The sequence below is a fragment of the Pleurodeles waltl genome, chromosome 9 (genome assembly GCF_031143425.1).
Source record: "Pleurodeles waltl isolate 20211129_DDA chromosome 9, aPleWal1.hap1.20221129, whole genome shotgun sequence".
Taxonomy (NCBI): domain Eukaryota; kingdom Metazoa; phylum Chordata; class Amphibia; order Caudata; family Salamandridae; genus Pleurodeles; species Pleurodeles waltl.
The window spans coordinates 1,178,919,161-1,178,939,703 of NC_090448.1; the positions used below are offsets into that span (position 1 = coordinate 1,178,919,161).

General features: G+C 51.7%; 1 long non-coding RNA gene across 3 annotated transcripts in view; it reads left to right on the forward strand.

The window, feature by feature from the left end:
• Positions 1-3,315: 3,315 nt before the first annotated feature.
• The window catches only part of LOC138258798 (uncharacterized), a 58,479-nt gene continuing 41,251 nt past the window's right edge, over positions 3,316-20,543 (forward strand). The window contains exons 1-2 of one of the 3 annotated variants that reach the window (XR_011198582.1): positions 3,316-3,384; positions 19,236-19,408. This is a non-coding gene — a long non-coding RNA (uncharacterized lncRNA). Of the gene's footprint in view, positions 3,385-19,223; positions 19,409-20,543 lie in introns of all 3 variants that reach the window. The other 2 variants (XR_011198580.1, XR_011198581.1) reach the window with 2 other exon arrangements.

Genomic DNA, 20,543 nt, shown 5'->3' on the forward strand with positions numbered 1-20,543 from the left:
GCAGAAAACAGAGGTGTTTTTTGCAAAGTGCCTACCTGTAGATTTTGGCCTGTAGCTCAGCCGGCACCTAGGGAAACCTACCAAATCTGTGCATTTTTTGAAAACTAGAGACCTAGGGGAATCCAAGATGGGGTGACTTGTGGGGCTCTGACCAGGTTCTGTTACCCAAAATCATTTGCAAACCTCAAAATTTGGCCTAAAAAACAAGTTTTCCTCACATTTCGGTGACAGAAAGTTCTGGAATCTGAGAGAAGCCACAAATTTCCTTCCACCCAGCGTTCCCCCACGTCTCCCGATAAAAATGATACCTCACTTGTGTGGGTAGGCCTAGCGCCCGGGACAGGAAATGCCCCAAAACACAACGTGGACACATCACATTTTTTTAAAGAAAACAGAGGTGTTTTTTGCAAAGTGCCTACCTGTAGATTTTGGCCTCTAGCTCAGCCGGCACTTAGGGAAACCTACCAAACCTGTGCATTTCTGAAAACTAGAGACCTAGGGGAATCCAAGGAGGGGTGACTTGTGGGGCTCTGACCAGGTTATGTTACCCAGAATCCTTTGCAAACCTCAAAATGTGCCTAAAAAAACACGTTTTCCTCACATTTCGGTGACAGAAAGTTCTGGAATCTGAGAGGAGCCACAAATTTCCTTCCACCCAGCTTTCCCCCAAGTCTCCCGATAAAAATTATACCTCACTTGTGTGGGTAGGCCTAGCGCCCGTGACAGGAAATGCCCCAAAACACAATGTGGACACATCACATTTTTTCAAAGAAAACAGTGCCTACCTGTGGATTTTGGCCTCTAGCTCAGCCGGCACCTAAGGAAACCTAGAAAACCAGCGCATTTGTGAAAACTAGAAACCCAGGGGAATCCAAGATGGGGTGACTTGTAGGGCTCTGACCAGGTTCTGTTATCCAGAATCCTTTGCAAACATCAAAATGTGGCAAAAGAAAAACACTTTTTCCTCTCATTTCGGTGACAGAAAGTTCTGGAATCTGAGAGGAGCCACAAATTTCCTTCCACCCAGCGTTCAATAAGTCTCCCGATAAAAATGGTACCTCACTTGTGTGGGTAGGCCTAGCGCCCACAAAAGGAAATGGCCCAAAACACAACGTGGACACATCACATTTTTGCACCGAAAACAGAGGTGTTTTTTGCAAAGTGACTACCTGTGGATTTTGGCCTCTAGCTCAGCCGGCCCCAGGGGGGGCAGAAATGGCCTAAAATAAACTGGCATCTAGAGGTTTCTGCCCCCCCCTGCCTAATAATAGGCCGATCTGCCCCCAGGGGGGGGCAGAAATGGCCTAAAATAAATTTGCCCCTCGACCCCCCCTAACCCTCTCCCCCCTTGGGAGCGACCCTAGCCTACGGGGTCGCTCCCCCTGCGTGACATTGGCGCAAAAAAAAAATCCCTGGTGCCTAATGGTTTCTGTCCCCCTTGGGGGCAGATTGGCGTAGCAAAAATCGGCTGATCTGCCCCCAAGGGGGGCAGAAATGGTCTAAATACAATTTACCCCCCAGGGGAGCGACCCTTGCCTAATGGGTCGCTCCCCATCTCTAAAAAAACAAACAAACAAAAAAAAAACACAAAAAAAAATCCCCGGTGTCTAGTGGTTTCTGCCCCCTTGGGGGCAGATTGACCTAAAATCGGCCGATCTGCCCCAAATAAATTTGCTCCCCCACCCCCCCAATCCCCCCCCTGGGAGCGACCCTTGCCTACGGGGTCGCTCCCCCTGCGTGACATTGGTGCAAAAAAAAAATCCCCGGTGCCTAGTGGTTTCTGCCCCCCTTGGGGGCAGATTGGGGTAGCAAAAATTGGCCGATCTGTCCCCAAAGGGGGCAGAAATGGCCTAAATACAATTTTCCCCTTCAGGGGAGCGACCCTTGTCCAAGGTGTCGCTCCCCATCTGTAAAACAAAAAAAATAAAAAATCCCCGGTGCCTAGTGGTTTCTGCCCCCCAGGGGGGCAGAAATGGCCTAAAATAAATTATCCCCCCAGGGGAGCGAACCTTGCCTAAGGGGTTGCTCCCCTTGCGTGAAATTTACGTTAAAAAAAAAACTCCCTGGTGTCTAGTGGTTTCTGTAACCTTTGGGGACAGATTGGCCTCATCAAAATAGGCCAATCTGCCCCCAAGGGGGGCAGAAATGGCTTAAATATAATTTGCCCCCTAGGGGAGCGACCCTTGCCTAAGGGGTCGCTCCCCATCTAAAAAAAAAGAAAAAAATATATATATTCCTGGTGCTTAGAGGTTTCTGCCCTCCTTAGGGGCAGATCGGCCGAATCAAAATAGGCTGATCTGCCCCCCATGGGGGCAGAAATGGCCTAAAATAAATGTTCCCCCCAGGGGAGCGACCCTTGCCTAAGGGATCGCTCCCCTTCCATGAAATTCACGTAAAAAAAAAAAAAACTCCCTGGTGTCTAGTGGTTTCTGTCCCCCTTGGGGGCAGATTGGCCTCATCAAAATAGGCCAATCTGCCCCCAAGGGGGGCAGAAGTGGCCTAAATATAATTTAACCGGTAGGGGAGCGACCCTTGCCTAAGGAGTCGCTCCCCACCTAAAAAAAAAAAAAAAAAAATATCCCTGGTGCCTAGAGGTTATCGGCCTAATAATAGCAGCAGTGCAACAAGCAGAAAAACAATCCAGATGAGTGCCTTGTGCAGTCCAGCAGTCCTTCCGGCCGAGGTTTGGTCCCACTTCCAAAAGTGCTCTACCAATTATGGGGCGAGAGCCCGGGTAGTATATACTCCAGGTGCCCAGGTTCTAGAGTGTGGGAGAAGGTTCCAGCCAGATCTGACTAGTTCCACGAATTTGCCATCTCCTGTGCTCTAACTCCAGACATCAGTAAGGCCTAAACGAGCTGCCTCGGGCGCAAAACAAAAGCAGAGTAGAGGAACTCCACTGACGTCATGTGGTGGGCAGTGCAAGATCGCTTCTCGAACATGCACCCGCCTCCCTTCTTGGAGAATGGATCATCGCTCGCTCGTCGCCACCCACTCCCCCCCCTAAGTCAGCCGTGCCGCCTGGCACTTTAGGTTCAGCCCCGCCCAAGAGAAGCACTGTGCACGCCCAGTCCAGCAAGCTTTAGACCGGTGTTCTGCATTTAGCCGCACCCCGTCCGAATCGGGTCGGCTGTGTTATGTGCGCATGCGCACAACGGTGCGCATGCGCACCGGCGATTTTGACAATTTCGCCGTCTGGAACTGCTCCCCTCAACGGGCAGTTCTGTAGCGCATGCGCGCTTTGAATTTTTAACGAGGATGACGCGCATGTGCATGCGCGTTTTGCATTTTAACGCTCGGCATTGCCAGGGGCACAACGGTTTGCGGTCGGAGCAGCAGTACCGCGTTACAGACTCGTCGGAGCGGCGCTACCCCTTCTTTAAGGTCAGTACTCGTGCCGTTTATATATTCTATATATATAATCTCGGCTTTCCTCTTTCAGTGACTTTCTTTTGTGTCACTGCCCTTCTACTAGTTACCTGTTCCCGAGCTGCGTCACGGCACCTCATTGGGCCGTTAGCAGCAGCTCGGGACGCCGCACGCATTTTGTGAACACTAAATAAATGTCAGTTACCACGATTAGCATTATGAAATGCGAGCCTCTGTTTAGGTGGGGCCAGGCGCGCAGGCATGAATGTTACTGTGAGTAGGGTGACCACCTGTTGGTTATTTCCACGGACTGCCTGTAATTTGGCCTTGCCGCCCGTTGTCCGCAATGAAAGGGTTAAGGGGCGGTATTTGTCCATAATTTTAGCCTTTCACCAAAAGGACAACGGAGGCAGGGCCAAATTACAGGCAGATTAGTTTCCCCAACTGGACTGAAAGGCAGGGGGTCTCTTGTGCTCAGAGGCAGGGAGGGGCAGATAGATAAGACACTGCCTTCTTGCCAGGGGGTCTCCTTCCCTGAAGAAATACAAACGTGGGCAACTGGTAAATCTGCAAACATAAAGGGGCTTGAAAACCTGCATTGACTTTAACCAAAGGAGTCACTTGAAGTTTTCTAATAGCAAAGATATTTTCTTTCAGAGAGATACTGTAATGGTGTTCCAAGGTGAGCTGTGGAGTGGGTGGTTTTATTAGACTGTTATAAATAATGTTAGTATTAGGTATAAACTATATATTAATCAAATCTGTATTTGAAAAACACTTTTTTTAAAATTTAACTGGAATGTATTTGCACATTTTGTAGCAGCCTATATTATGATGTAATTGTATTTATATAACGTTTACTACCCCCGACGAGGCATCAGTTGCATGTTTAAAACAAGGACTTACACATTCACAGTTCTTTCAAGGACATCCGACCTCATAGTACTAACAGGCATTGGCAAAGCCAATAGGTCTTGTCTACGCAAGAGTTATTGGCTTTGCCAATGTGTTTTGACCAGAGTGGCTGCTGTTTAGCATGGCTATAAGTTAGTGGCATAGTGGCGTGAAGTTCATTTAGAGTACAGTGAAGTGGGGTACTGTGCAGTTGTTTATAGTGCATTTGCGTAGAGTGCAGTGGCATGGGACAAAGTAGAGTGGAGTAGAGTGGTATACAATAGAGTGGCAGAGTGCAGTAGTGTAGAGTGGTGCAGTGGCATAGAGTGCAGAGTAGACTTGTGTGGCAGAGAGTGCAGTGGCGTAGTGTTGAGTGGTGCAGTGCAGAGTTGATTATAGTGCTGTAGAGTGCAGTTGCGTAGAGTGGATTGATGTAGAGTGGCATAGAGTGCAGTAGCGTAGAATGCAGTAGTACAGAGTAAATTGCTGTACAGTGGCGGAGAGTGCAATGTTGCAGAGTAGAAGGTAGTGGTGTACAGTGTAGTTTAGAGTGCAGTGACATGTGGTAGAGTGGCATACAATAGAGTGGCAGAGAGTGCAGTAATGCAGAGTGGTGCAGTGTCATAGAGTGCAGAGTAGACTCGTTGCAGAGTGCAGTGGCGTAGAGTGGTGCAGAGTATAGTGCCTAGAGTGCAGTGGCATAGGGTGCAGTGATGCAGTGTAGTGGCATAGAGTGCAGTAGTAAAGAATAGTGTGGTGTAGACCTCTGACCTGCTTTAGGTCTAGAGCTCACCCCCCACGTCCGCAGCACCACCCTGCTGTCTCGTGCCCCTGACCCCCGCCCACGCTGCTGCTAGCGTGTTCGAGGCCCTCCTCCACCCGCAGGCATCCTCCTGCGCCTCATCCCTGGTGTCTAGTGGGCTCTGTTTAAGCTTCACTGGACCCGTGTGCCGCTTTTCGCCGTCCTGTAAGTGTTTTTTCCTTTTGTTTCAGCGCCTTGCCTCCTTGCGCTTCTGCCCCCGATGTGCCCCTTCTGATTGCTGTACCCTGATTGTAATTTGTGCCAGAATTGTATTTTGTGACTGTTTTTGAACTTTTCCTTACTGTTTGTGCTTTGCTTTTTTCCCTGTTTTTTTTGCCCCTTGGGTGCTCCCCCTTGCCGATCCACCCTTGCCGCTGCCTCCCTGCGGCCCCGCCCCCCTCGCGCCCCCATTCGCCGCTCCCTCCCGCCCCCCAGCTGCTCCTCCCTCCCGCCTCCCTTCTTAATGGCTGGCGCAGCACGTCGCGAGTGAGCGACCTCTGACCTGCTTTAGGTCTAGAGCTCGCCCCCCACGTCCGCAGCACCACCCTGCTGTCTCGTGCCCCTGACCCTCGCCCACGCTGCTGCTAGCGTGTTCGAGGCCCTCCTCCACCCGCAGGCATCCTCCTGCGCCTCATCCCTGGTGTCTAGTGGGCTCTGTTTAAGCTTCACTTGACCCGTGTGCCGCTTTTCGCCGTCCTGTAAGTGTTTTTTCCTTTTTTTCAGCGCCTTGCCTCCTTGTGCTTCTGCCCCGTTGTGCCCCTTCTGATTGCTGTACCCCGATTGTAATTTGTGCCAGAATTGTATTTTGTGACTGTTTGAACTTTTCCTTACTGTTTGTGCCTTGCTTTTTTCCCTGGTTTTTTCGCCCCTTGGGCGCTCCCCCTTGCCGAACTACCCTTGCCGCTGCCTCCCTGCGGCCCGCCCCCATTCGCCGCTTCCTCCTGCCTCCCAGCTGCTCCTCCCTCCCCCCTCCCTTCTTAATGGCTGGCGCTGCGCGTCGCGAGTGAGCGACCTCTGACCTGCTTTAGGTCTAGAGCTCGCCCCCCACGTCCGCAGCACCACCCTGCTGTCTCGTGCCCCAGACCCCCGCCCACGCTGCTGCTAGTGTGTTCGAGGCCCTCCTGCGTCTCATCCCTGGTGTCTAGTGGGCTCTGTTTAAGCTTCACTTGACCCGTGTGCCGCTTTTCGCCGTCCTGTAAGTGTTTTTTTCTTTTTTCAGCGCCTTGCCTCCTTGCGCTTCTGCCCCCGTTGTGCCCCTTCTGATTGCTGTACCCCGATTGTAATTTGTGCCAGAATTGTATTTTGTGACTGTTTTTGAACTTATCCTTACTGTTTGTGCCTTGCTTTTTTCCCTGTTTTTTTCGCCCCTTGGGCGCTCCCCCTTGCCGATCTACCCTTGCCGCTGCCTCCATGCCTCCCGCCCCCCAGATGCTCCTCCCTCCCTCCCCCCTCCCTTCCTAATGGCTGGCGCTGCGCGTCCGCGCCTGGATTGCGCCCAGCGCCCCCCCCCCCCTGGTCCTCACGCCCCCACATCCCCAGCCTTCGCTACTCGGCCAGCGAACTCCTCGCCCTCAACCCTGGCCCATCCACAGCCTGCTTCCAGGCCACCCCGAAGCACACCAAAGGACCCTTCTCCTGCCGCACCGGCAAGTTAACCTGCAACAGAACAACGAAGCCTACAACAACCAACACCAACCACCTGAACTGCATCCTCCTCAACACACGCTCCGCACGAAAGCACGCCATCCAGCTCTGGGACCTGCTCGACACCACCGCCCCAGACGTAGCCTTCCTAACCGAAACCTGGTGGAACGACTCCTCGGCCCCAGACATCGCCATCGCCATCCCTGACGGTTACAAGATCACCAGAAGAGACCGCACCAACGGAATCGGTAGAGGGATAGCCATCGCCCACAAATACACCCTCAAGATCCACACCCACACGGAAGACACCCTCAAGACAGCCAAACACCTTCATTTCCAGATCCACACGGACCCCAACACTACCCTGAGAGGAACCTTCATATACCGTCCTCCAGGACCAAGAGCCCACTTCAGCGACACCATCTCCGACCTCGTAAGCACCCACGCCCTCGCCTCTTCAGACTACATCCTCCTGGGAGACCTCAATTTCCACCTGGAGAACAACAATGACGCCAACACCGCATCTCTGACCACCAACCTCTCCAACCTCGGACTCAGACAACTGGTCAACACACCCACCCACATCGCCTGTCACACCCTTGACCCACTCTTCTCTGCAAGCAACCACATCTCTTTCAGCCACACCTCCGAACTCCACTGGACCGACCACCACTGCGTCCATTTCACCTTCAAGAAAAACACCAAACACCACCGCACCCCACTACCGCCTCACCACCGCTGGGGAAAAGTCACCATAGAAGAACAACTAACCAGCACCCTCGCCAAAAACCCACCACCCGACCCCACCGACCCGGACTCCGCCGCCATCAACCTCCAACAATGGATCCTCAACTGTGCCAACATCCTAGCACCACTCAAGAGACCCACCGTCAACCAAGAAAAGAAAAAAACAGCCTGGTTCACAGACGAACTGATCACCTCCAAACGCAACTGCCAGAAACTCAAGAAAAAATGGATCCTCGAGCGCACACCCGACAGCCTTGCAACCCTCAAGGAAGCCAACCGCGAACACCACCAACTGATCCGACTCGCCAAACGCTCCCACTTCACAGAACGCCTTAACAACAACGCACACGACTGCAAGGAACTTTTCTGCATCGTGAAGGAGCTCTCCAACCCCAACGTCAACTACGTCCCACCATCCCAGAAACTCTGCGACGATCTCTCCACCTTCTTCTATCAGAAAATCGCAGCCATCCACAACAGCTTCAACACCTCGCCTCCCCCTGACCCCCACCCCAAACAACTCCTCCCACGCCGACCGCCTCACCACCTGGACCCACGTAGACGTCGCCAAAACCCTAAAGACTATGAACTCCATCCACTCAGGATCTCCCTCTGACCCCTGCCCACATCACGTCTTCAACAAAGCCGACGTCACCATCGCCCCCCAACTCCGCAAGATCATCAACCTTTCCTTCAACACCGCTACCTTCCCGGACAGCTGGAAGCACGCAGAAATCCAACCCCTCCTCAAGAAACCTAAGGCTGACCTCAACGATCTCAAAAACTTCCGCCCGATCTCCCTCCTCCCCTTCCCAGCGAAGGTCATCGAGAAGATCGTCAACGCCCATCTCACCCACTACCTCGAAGACAACTCCATCCTAGACCCCTCCCAATCCGGCTTCAGACGCAACCACAGCACAGAGACTGCACTCCTCGCCGCCACAGATGACATCAGACAACAAATGGACAACGGCGAACTTCAGCCCTCATCCTCCTAGACCTCTCCGCTGCCTTCGACACGGTATGCCACCGCACCCTACTAAATCGTCTCCACGAAGCCGGTATCCAAGACAAAGCCCTCAACTGGATCTCCTCGTTTCTCTCCGGCAGAACACAGAGAGTCCGACTCTCACCCTTCCGCTCCGAAGCCACCAACCTCATCTGTGGCGTCCCCCAAGGCTCCTCGCTAAGCCCAACGCTGTTCAATGTCTACATGTCCCCCCTCGCACAACTGGCCTGTCAGCACAACCTCAGCATCCTCTCCTACGCCGACGACACCTAGCTCGTCCTCTCCCTGAACAAAGATCCTCACATCGCCAAAGCCAACCTCCACGAGGGACTGAAATCCATCGCCGAGTGGATGAGCAACAGCCGCCTGAAACTAAACTCCGACAAGACGGAAGTCCTCATCCTCGGTCGCTCTCCCTCGGCCTGGAACGACTCTTGGTGGCCCACCGCCCTGGGCCCCCCACCCACCCCAGCCAGCCACGCACGAAACCTCGGCTTCATCCTCGACTCCGCTCTCACCATGTCCAAACAGGTCAACGCAGTCTCCTCCTCCTGTTTCAACACCCTCCGCATGCTCCGCAGAATCTTCAAGTGTATTCCAACAGAAACAAGAAAGACGGTGACCCAAGCCCTCGTCAGTAGCAGACTCTACTACGGCAACGCACTCTACACAGGCATCCCAACTAAAGACATCCAACGACTCAAACGCATCCAGAACGCATTCGCCCGCCTGATCCTCGACATACCCCACCAATGTCACATCTCCCACCACCTGAAGGACCTCCACTGGCTCCCCGTGGACAAGAGGATCACCTTTAAACTCCTCACCCACGCACACAAGGCACTACACGACACTGGACCCACCTACCTGAACACGAGACTCAACTTCTACGTTCCCTCACGCCAACTCCGCTGTGTCAACCTTGCCCTCGCCATCGTCCCCCGAATCCAGCGCAAGACCTCTGGCGGCAGATCCTTCTCCTACCTCGCCGCCAAGACCTGGAACTCACTCCCGACCTCACTACGCCAGACCCAGGGCCTCCTCACCTTCAGGAGACTCCTCAAGACATGGCTCTTCGAACGATAGCAGTCTCCCCCCCCCCCCTCCCCCAGCGCCTCGAAACCCTAACGGGTACATAGCGCACTTTATAAATCGAATGATTGATTGATTGATTGATTGAGTGCAGTTTTGTAGTGTCAGTGGAGTGGCACAGAGAACAGTGGCATAGAGTACAGTGGTGCAGAGTAAAGGGCAGCGGCATACAGTGCAGTTGTTTAGAGTGCACTGGCGTAGAGTACAGTGGCATGGGACAGAGCAGTGTCATAGAATACAGTGGAATAGAGTGTATTGGTGCAGAATGTATTAGTACAGAGTAGAGTGGTGTAGAGTATGGTGGCGACCAGTGCAGTGTTTCTCAAAGATTCCAAAATTAAATGGCCATTTTTCAGAGGATCTATACAATCTTGTATTGTCTGACATCTGCCCCATTAATGTTTCTTTCATAGCAAGAAGAGTGACCTTCATTTGTATTACAGACATTTGAGATAAGTAGGTGAGGTACTGGTTAGTTGAGGTACATCATCATACTTAGTATAACTCACAAATAGTATAGCTTCCCTGTTAATATAGTTGATGTACAGTTAGCAGCTGAACTTAATTGTGTATGGGCAGTCAATTTATTCTTTCAGTTAATTGGTTAGTCCAGTCTACTGGTATTTTGTACGAGCATCTATCCTATCTGCTCAGTTTATATTTTTTTCTGCAGGACATATTGTTACAGTGGTTCAAAAATGAGAATCAAATACAATATCTGTATGTATTTTGCGTTTTGCTTATTGTCAAATGTCCTTCTCTTAAGGTTCACCCCCAAATGTTGGCCTTCCTACTCTTTCTCAGACTTTTTCTTGTTGTCGGGCCTCTGAGCACTTTACCACTACTAACCAGTGCTGAAGTGCATGCGCTCTTGCCTTAAAATATGGTGATGTATGCTTAACACAGTTGGCATATTTCATTTACTTATGAGTCCCTAATAAATTGTACTTACCTATGCCCTTGATTTGTAAATTAAAGGCTACTAGTGCGCCCACAGTAATGATTGCGCATCCCAAGTAGTAGGTCAACATAACTTGCTTGTCATTCCAGAGTCTGTGTGTGCAGTTCTAAACTTCCATTTTGACCTGTCAAGTTAAATCTTTCCAGGTTCAAACCTTTATTTTTAAAACATATGTAACCCCTTTAGTAGGCCTGGGACAGATCAAAGGGCATGGGCAAGTTGGACGTGTATTTTTAATTTTAACCTGTTGTGGTAATACAAAAACTATTACACTTGTCTTTCACCACCGCAAGGCCTAACTTTCACTTAAGCTAACATCAGGGTTACCTTGAAGCAGCCTGTCTAATTTCGAATTGAAAAAAACAAAATTTGGACTTTGGTGTCTATGGACTCGCAATTCAAAATCACAACTTATGGTCAAGTCTAACATTAATTTGTGTGGCTGAAAATGTCACATTAATAAATTTGCCGTTTTATTTTCTTAAATATTTACTGCCTACTGGCATGTCTACCTGTTTGGGTGGGTGACGCATCATCTCTTGTGCATTCCCTCCAGACAGGCACACGCCAAGGGAGCTCAGGTGTGACTGGATCATAAATATCCTGATGGCCCACCCTGGGCAGGATGAAATGGTGCAGCTGGCACATCTAAATGGGCTGGCTATTCTTTCCACACATGGATGCATAATCCCCCTTAGCGAGTCTGCAACTAGTCACTGCACTTCCTGTCCTATTTGCACTTTCTTCAAAGGCCTCTTTTTTAAGTCTCCCCCATTTCAGAGGCACCACTGGGCATAATAATTGGACCTTTTTTTTTCCCTTTCACTTGCTGCTTTTCTGTCCTTTTTTCGTTTTTTCCCTCTTGTGTTTACCCCGCAATGCTGGTGTCCCAGCATCCCCACCCGCCCCATGCAAAGCGCTTCTCCCACCTCCTTATCGCTGGACCACCGCCTCCATACCTCTCTTCCTTAACGACGGCCGCCACGCTAGTGCGCCACAGGGAAGCATGTTTGTGCATGGACGCCACCCAGCACCAGGGACCCTGGTTCTCACCCCTTCTGCTGGTTTAACGCAAGCACTCTACGTGCCCTCAACCCCATAAGATCATCAGCATGCCACCAAGCTGACCACATGTACAAACATGGATCATTTTCTTGCTGCGCCTGCTCCAGCATACTCCCAAGTACCACCTCATGATTCCTCTCTGCTTCTTAACACATGCTCCCTCGTCAAGCATGCACTACAAGTCTGAGACCTCGACTCAACAGCTCTGGACGTCACCATCTCGCTATGAGTTGGATCACCCCTGCAGCTACCACGGACATTGCCACGGCCATTACGCACAACTACAAAATCATACACAAGGACAGAGCCAACCTTCCTGGAGGTGTCATTGCCATAATCTACTAGAACAACCTCCGCCTTTCATCATCTAGTCACATTCTGTCAACGCATGAGCATCTACATTTCCACATCCTGACCAACCGAAACACCTTCCTACGTGGCACCCTCATCTACAGGCCACCTGCACCTCAACCCCAGTCTTTACAAGACATTGTCAACCTCATTGCCTCTCCAAGCACTCACTTCCTCCTGTTACATCCCACTCTGTGATCTCGATTTACAGCTTGATACCCTCAATGACCCCCAATACATCAAACATCCTGTACGACCCCACAATTCTCGGCGTCAAACAACTAGTCATCGTCCCTACCCACAAACCCCTTCACATCCTCTACGCCATTCTCTCAGCAGGGGACAACCTCACCTTCATCCACACCTCCAAACACTGTTGGCTTGACCAAGTGCATCTACTTAACCTACTCAAACACTCCACGCCACCACATTCCCTAACCCCCTGGCAAACATTGGGGTATAGTCACGGAAGCACAGATCACCAAACGCTGTCAACCACTCCAATGAATCCGCAGGCAAACTAAAGCGCTGACTCTGAATGTGCAGCCAATGTAGCCCCCCTAAGGAAATTGGCATGGAATCTACATAGCAAAACTCCCAAGTGGTTTACGCAAGACCTACATCAATCCAAGCTCGCCTGCAGACGATTGTAATGCAAATGGAGCCTCCGCAAATCCACCAAACCGCACCGCCTGCAAAAATACTGACACAACGTACCACCAGAACATACGAGCCACCCAAAAAGCTGCATTTCAAGCATGCCTCAACACCAGCACTCGCAATATCAAAGAGCTCTTCATCCTTGTCAAAGAGTTCACAAACCGCAGGGCAGAAACCTCATCCATCCCTCCCTCCCAAGACCTCCGCAACGATCTTCCCCACCTTCTTTCACTGTAAGATCTGGGACATCTACAAAGGCTTCAGCATACAGAGCCCGCCTTCACCGCTCAGCACCATGGACCTTGCTCCCCCACCAGATACGAACTGCTGAACCACAATTACTGTAGAGGACTCCCAAAGAATAATGAACTCCATCCACTTGGGAGCACCCTCAGATCCATGCCCTCATCACATCCTCAAGCTTGTCATTCCCATCATTTCACCAGAGCTTTGCTGAACCATCAACCTATCGTTTAAGACTGCCACATTCCCCTCAGACTGTAAACACGCAGAAATCCGCCCGCTACTCAAGAAACCCAAAGCCGACCCTAGGGAGCTGAAGAATTACTGACCCATGTCTCTGCTCACTTTCCCAGCCAAGGTAACGGAAAAAGCCATCAACTAGGAACTCGTAGAGGTCCTCGAGAGACACCGTATCCTAGAACTTTCCCATTTCAGATCTGGAAGCAATCACAGCACCGAAACTGTACTTTTGGCCACCACCAACAACATACGCATCATACTGCACAGCGTAGGCACTGCCGCACTCAACCTTCTAGACCTCTCTACTGCATTCTAGACAGTCTCCCACTTCAGCCTCTGTGACAGGCTGCTCGACGCTGGCATCTGAGACAAAGCCCTGAGCTGGATCTGGTCCTTCCTCACCAGAGGGTCAGACTACCACCATTCACATCAGAACTTATACACTTGCTGCAGAGTAGCCCAAGGATCCACACACTGCCTGAAGCTTTTTAACCTCTACATGGCTCGCTCGCTAAGATCATCAAACACGAGGTAAAGATAGTCTCCTACGACAATGACACCCAACTGATCGTCTCCATGTCGGACGACTCTGCTCAAGCCAAGATGCATTTTCCCAATGGGAGGAGAGCAGTCTGCCCTTGGATGGACGTCAGCTGCCTCAAGCTCAACTCAGACAAGAAATGCTTGTGATTGCCTACACCCCATTCTGCCTGGAACGACTCCTGGTGGCCCCCCCACTCATGTTAATGCCCCCGCCCACATTAACCAATTGCGTAACCTGGCCTGTACCCTTGGCTTCTCTATCAATAACACAACAAATTAACGCTGTCTCCTCAACAAGCTTACACACCCTCTGTAGGAAAATGCCTCCTTTTTGCAGTCCACAACCCCCACCTACCCCAAACACTTTTTTCCTGCTATTGATGCTGACTCTACTGAGTACTGAAGTATGTTGAGATCCTGCTAACCAGGCCCCACCACCAGTGTTCTTTCAGTTAAAATGTACCATTATTTCCCCAAATTGGGACACCCCTCGCACACAGATAAGTCCCTGGTACCGACCTCCAGGACCAAGAGCCCCCGTCAGTGACACCATTTCCGACCTCGCAAGCACCCACGCCCTCGCCTCAACGGACTACATCCTCCTGGGAGATCTCAGCTTCCACCTGGAGAACAACGACGACGCCTACACCGCATCACTGACCACCAACCTCAGACAACTGGTCAACACACCCACCCACATCACCAGTCACACCCTAGACCCACTCTTCACTGCAAGCAACCACATCTCATTCAGCCACACCTCCGAACTCCACTGGACCGACCACCACTGCGTCCACTTCACATTCAAGAAAAACACCGAACACCACCGCACCCCACTACCGGCACACCGCCGCTGGTGAAAAGTCACCGAAGACCAACTAACCAGCACCCTCGCCAAGAACCCACTGTCCGACCCCACCGACCCGGACTCCGCCGCCATCAACCTCCAACAGTGGATCCTCAACCGTGCCAACTCCCTCGCACCACTCAAGAGGCCCACCGTCAACCAAGAAAAGAAAAAAGCAGCCTGGTTCACAGACTAACTGATCATCTCCAAACGCACCTGCCAGAAACTCAAGAAAAAATGGCTTCTTGGGCGCACACCCGACAGCCTCGCAACCCACAAGGAAGCCACCCGCAAGCACCACCAACTTATCCGACTCGCCAAACGCTCCCACTTCACAGAACGCCGAAACAACAACGCACACGACAGCAAGGAACTCTTCTGCATCGTGAAGGAGCTCTCCAAACCCAACGCCAACGACGTCCCACCATCCCAGAAACTCTGCGACGCACTCTCCACCTTTTTCTACCAGAAAATCGCCGCCATCCACGACAGCCTCAACACCACACCTCTGCCAGACCCCACCCCCAACAACTCCTCCCACGCCGACCGCCTCACCACCTGGACCCACGTAGATGACGCCGAAACCCGAAAGACCATGAACTCCATCCACTCAGGATCCCCCTCAGACCCCTGCCCACACCACGTCTACAACAAAGCCGACTCCACCATCGCCCCCCAACTTCATAAGATCATCAACCTATCCTTCAACACCGCAACCTTTCCGGACAGCTGGAAGCACGCCGATATCCAAGCCTTCCTCAAGAAACCCAAGGCCGACCTCAACGACGTCAAAAACTTCCGCCCGATCTCCCTTCTCCCCTTCCCAGCGAAGGTCATCGAGAAGATCGTCAACGCACAGCTCACCCACTACCTCGAAGGCAACTCCACCCTAGACCCCTCTAAATCCGGATTTAGACGCAATCACAGCATCGAGACTGCACTCCTTGCCGCCACAGACGACATCAGACAGCAAATGGACAACGGCGAAACTTCAGCCCTCATCCTCCTAGACCTATCCGCCGCCTTCGATACGGTCTGCCACCGCACCCTACTAACTCGTCTCCACGAAGCCGGAATTCAAGACAAAGCCCTCAACTGGATCTCCTCTTTTCTCTCCGGCAGAACCCAGAGAGTCCGACTCTCACCCTTCCGCTCCGAAGCCACCAACCTCATCTGCGGCGTCCCCCAAGGCTCCTCGCTAAGCCCAACGCTGTTCAACGTATACATGGCACCCCTCGCACAGCTGGCCCGTCAGCATAACCTCACCATCCTCTCCTACGCCGACGACACCCAGCTCATCCTTTCCCTTACTAAAGATCCACACACCGCCAAAGCCAACCTCCACGAGGGACTGAAATCCATTGCCGAATGGATGAGAAACAGCCGCCTGAAATTAAACTCCGATAAGACGGAAGTCCTCATCCTCGGACGCTCACCCTCGGCCTGGGACGACTCCTGGTGGCCCACCGTACTGGGTCCCCCACCTACTCCTGCCAACCACGCACGCAACCTCGGCTTCATCCTCTACTCCGCTCTCACCATGTCCAAACAGGTCAACGCAGTCTCCTCCTCCTGCTTCAACACCCTCTGCATGCTCTGCAGAATCTACAAGTGGATCCCGACGGAAACCAGAAAAACGGTGACTCAGGCCCTTGTCAGTAGCAGACTTGACTACGGCAACACACTCTACACAGGCATCCCAGCAAAAGACATCAAACGACTCCAACGCATCCGCCCGCTTGATCCTCGACATACCCCGCCGATGCCACATCTCCCACCACCTGAAGGACCTCCACTGGCTCCCCGTGGACAAGAGGATCACCTTTAGACTCCTCACCCACGCGCACAAAGCACTACACAACGCCGGACCCGCCTACCTGAACAACAGACTCAACTTCTACGTCCCCCTCCTGCCAACTCTGCTCTGCCAACCTCTCCCTCACTCCCCGAATTCAACGCAAGACCTCCGGCGGCAGATCCTTCTCCTACCTCGCCGCCAAGACCTGGAACTCACTGCCGACCTCCCTGCGCCAGACCCAGGACCTCCTCACCTTCAGGAAACTCCTCAAGACATGGCTCTTCGACCGATAGCACTCAGGGCATCTTAGAAATGCCCCCTGTATTTTACCCAATCCTTCAATGCAAGACTGACTGGTCTGTGCCAGCCTGCCACAGAGGGACTAGTTTCTGACCTCCTGGCGTGAGAGCGTTTGTGCTCTCTGAGGCCAGAAACCAAGCCTGCATTGGGTGGAGGTGCTTCACACCTCCCCCTGCAGGAACAGTAACACCTAGCAGTGAGCCACAAAGGCTCAGGCTTCGTGTTACACTGCCACAGGGCACTCTGGCTAGTGGAGATGCCCGCCCCCTGGACACAGCCCCAACTTTGGGCGGAAAGTCCGGCGGAGATAATGAGAAAAACAAGGATGTGTCACCGCCTCAGCCAGTTCCACCCCTAAGTTGACCAGAGCTGTAGTGACCCCCTCCCCCTCCTTGGAAAATCCTCCATCTTGTTTTGGAGGATTTACCCAATAAGGATAGGGATGTGCCCCCCTCCCCAAAGAGAGGCACAAGGAGGGTGTAGCCATCCTCAAGGTCAGTAGCCATTGGCTACTGCCCTCCAGCCCTAACACCCTCCTACACTCAGTATTTATAGGCGACCTTGAACCCAGGATTTCAGATTTCCTGAAAACCTAAAGGACTGCTGACCTCAAAACACCAGTGGAGAAGATGGAGACAACAACTGACTTGGCCCCAGCCCTACCTGCCTGTCTCCAGACTCAAAGAACCTGCAACAGCGACTCATCCTGCGGGACCAGCGGCCTCTGCCAACTCGGGGTACTGCCCTTCAACCCAAAGGACCAAAAAACTCTAGTGGATATGGGCTCTGTCAAACAACAAGGAAGAAACCATCTTTAAAGTGACACCCACCTCACTCCTGAAGCGTGAGTCCCCACCACTCTGCACCAACGCCCCCAGCTTGTGTCCAGAGAAACCAACACTGCAGCGTGGACCCCCAGGTGACTCCAACGACGTGGCCACCCTGAGACAATCTCCCTGCATCCCCACGGTGAAGCCTGCAGAGAGAATCCAGAGGCTCCCCCTCACCGCAACTTCCTGGTAACAGAGATCCCAACGCCTGGAAGAAGCACTGCCCCTGCAGCCCCCAGGCCCAAGAAGAACCAACTACCGGTCCAGAAGTGACCAGCAGGCGTCCCTCATCCTAGCCCAGTCGGTGGCTGGCCCAAGAAGAACCCCATGCCCTGCCTGCATCACCAGAGTGGCCCCTGGGTCCCTCCATTGATTTCTATTCAAAACCTGACACCTACTTTGCACACTGCACCTGGCTGGCCCTGTGCGCCTGTTTGGGACACCGCCCAACCCAGTGCTATACAAAACTCCCCGGGTCTGCTCCCAGAGGACGCAGGTAGTTACCTGCTAGCAGAGTGGAACCAGAGCACACCTTTTCTCCATAAGCGCCTATGCTACTTTGACCTCTGCACTTGACCACCCCTGTGTTGCTGGTACTGGGTGTTTGTGGTTGACTTGAACCCCCAACAGTCGGCTGTCTATGCCCTGGAGACTGAATTTGTAAGTGCTTTACTTACCTGCTAAATTAACTTCTACTTACCTCCTACAGGAACTGTTGAATTTTGCAGTGTCCTCTTTTAAAATAGGTTATTTGCATATTTGCCAGAACTGTGTACCTTACTGTTTTCATTCCAAGTTCTATATTTGCTTATGCCAAGTACCTTACAATTTATGTACTTACTTGAATTCAGAATCTTGTGGTTCTAAAGTAAATTAAGAGAAGAATATTTTTCTATATAAAAAACCTATTGGTCTGGGGTTAAGTCATTGAGTGTGTGTTCATATTTACTGCCAGTGTGTGTACAACAAATGTTCCATTTAATACTTGTCTTTTAATTAAACATCACACGCAAGATAGAACATAGTGTGGCAAAATAATAGTCTTTCTTAGAACTGTGGTCTACAACTGTTTGTGTGGGCTCTTTGGGGGTGATTCTGATTCTGGCGGGCGGCGGAGGCCGCCCGCCAGAATTCCGCCCCCATTATACCGCTCCGCGGTCAGAAGACCGCGGAGGGTATTATGAGTTTTTCCCTGGGCTGGCGGGCAGTCTCCAAAAGACCGCCCGCCAGCCTAGGGAAAAACTCCCTTCCCACGAGGATGTCGGCTCGTAATCGAGCCGGCGGAGTGGGAAGGTGCGACGGGTGCAGTGGCACCCGTCGCGTATTTCAGTGTCTGCAAGGCAGACACTGAAATACTTTGCGGGGCCCTCTTACGGGGGCCCCTGCCGTGCCCATGCCATTGGCATGGGCACGGCAGGGGCCCCCAGGGGCCCCGCGACCCCCCCTACCGCCATCCTGTTCATGGCGGCTTTCCCGCCATGAACAGGATGGCGGTAGGGGGGGTCAGAATCCTCATGGCTGCGGAGCGCGCTCCGCAGCCATGGAGGATTCAAACGAGCAGAGGAAAGTCAGCGGGAGACCGCTGACTTTCCGCTTCTGACCGCGGCTGAACCGCCGCGGTCAGAATGCTCGTTGGAGCACCGCCAGCCTGTTGGCGGTGCTCCCGTGGTCGGTGGCCGCCAGGGTCAGAATGACCCCCTTTGTCTCTTACCCACTATTATTCCTCAGTCTAGTGTGGTGACATACAGCCTGCTAGTCAATATGAGTCTTTAAAGTCACAACATAATCTGGCTGAGGTCTATGCGTTTTTGTGCCCTCTGTTATAAAGTTTCAGTTTTAGACACCCACAGGCTCTGCACCAGAAAGTTCAAGCTTGTACACACCATGGAAGATCCACAGGCAGCTATCAAAATGTTCTGCGCTTGTGTGACTAACGCCTCAACATTTGGTGCTGGCAAGGAAGATCAGGCTATGTGGGATCGGCTCTGGATGTGGATCTTCGCAGACTTGACGGTAAAGTGCCTTTGGCTTGGTATTTTTTATTTTTTCAGTGCCAAGGTTTGTGCTGACTAACAGAAATGGGAGGGAGTCATTGGGAGGAATGGAGATGGCAAAAGCAACAGCAGTGGTCATCTATGTTAAGAAACCTGCGAAGCTCATGACCTGTTGCTATGTTCATTCAGTGTCTATTGGAGAGCTAATCTTACTTGCTCCAGCGGGTGTTTCCATCTCTCTTCTGCACAAGCGCAGAGTAGGTTGTCCTACCTCCAGAGATAGGTTGTGGTTCTTTTTCTTTTTCATTTCTTTGTGCACAAAAAAAACTAAAAGGTCCTTTTGGGTGGTCAGTCAACAGCTACCTCCACAAAGACAATTTCTAAATGCACACCCTGGCTGAGGTGTTGTCAGTGCTCAAACAGGATACTTTATAGTAGTGCTGGACCTTCACAATGCTTATTCACACACCCGCATCCTGAAATTTTCACACATGTTAACTGTGTTTCAAAGTGAGCAAGTAGCTTTTTAAGTTTACTGTGATCCTCTTTCGTGTCTTCACAAAACTGATGATGGTGGTGTCAGCTCATTGGCGTGGGACTATCGTCATCTTTGAGCACAAACAAAGGTTATCTTTCAGTGTTTCCAGCCTGTTTGCGGGTGCCTGACCGATCTTCCATGTTAGTCACCAGCTGTCGATAGTATTTCAAGCAGCTTGTTTCACTAGCAGCCTAAAAATGATTTTTTAGAGCACACTGAAATCTTACATTTGTTTTTTGAGATTTTCTCGTGAACGCCATTTGAGCATAATCACTATGGCCCTCATTACAACATTGGCGGTAACACCAAAGGTCAGTGATAAACTTGCGATAACACACCGCCACGCTCAAAATACACTCTCTTACAAAACACAACCACATTGGACAATTCCAAATACACGCACCTTATACACATACACACACCACTCCCACATCACCCACAAACCCTTACTACCTGATATATTGACGAAGGCCAGAGAGACAGCACAGCAAAGATGACACCATACAGAGGCACAAAACACCATCACACACACACATCCACGCACAAAACACCACACACCCCTAAACATCACCTCAGACATCACCCACACCACCCCATGTTCACCGCAAAGACACCC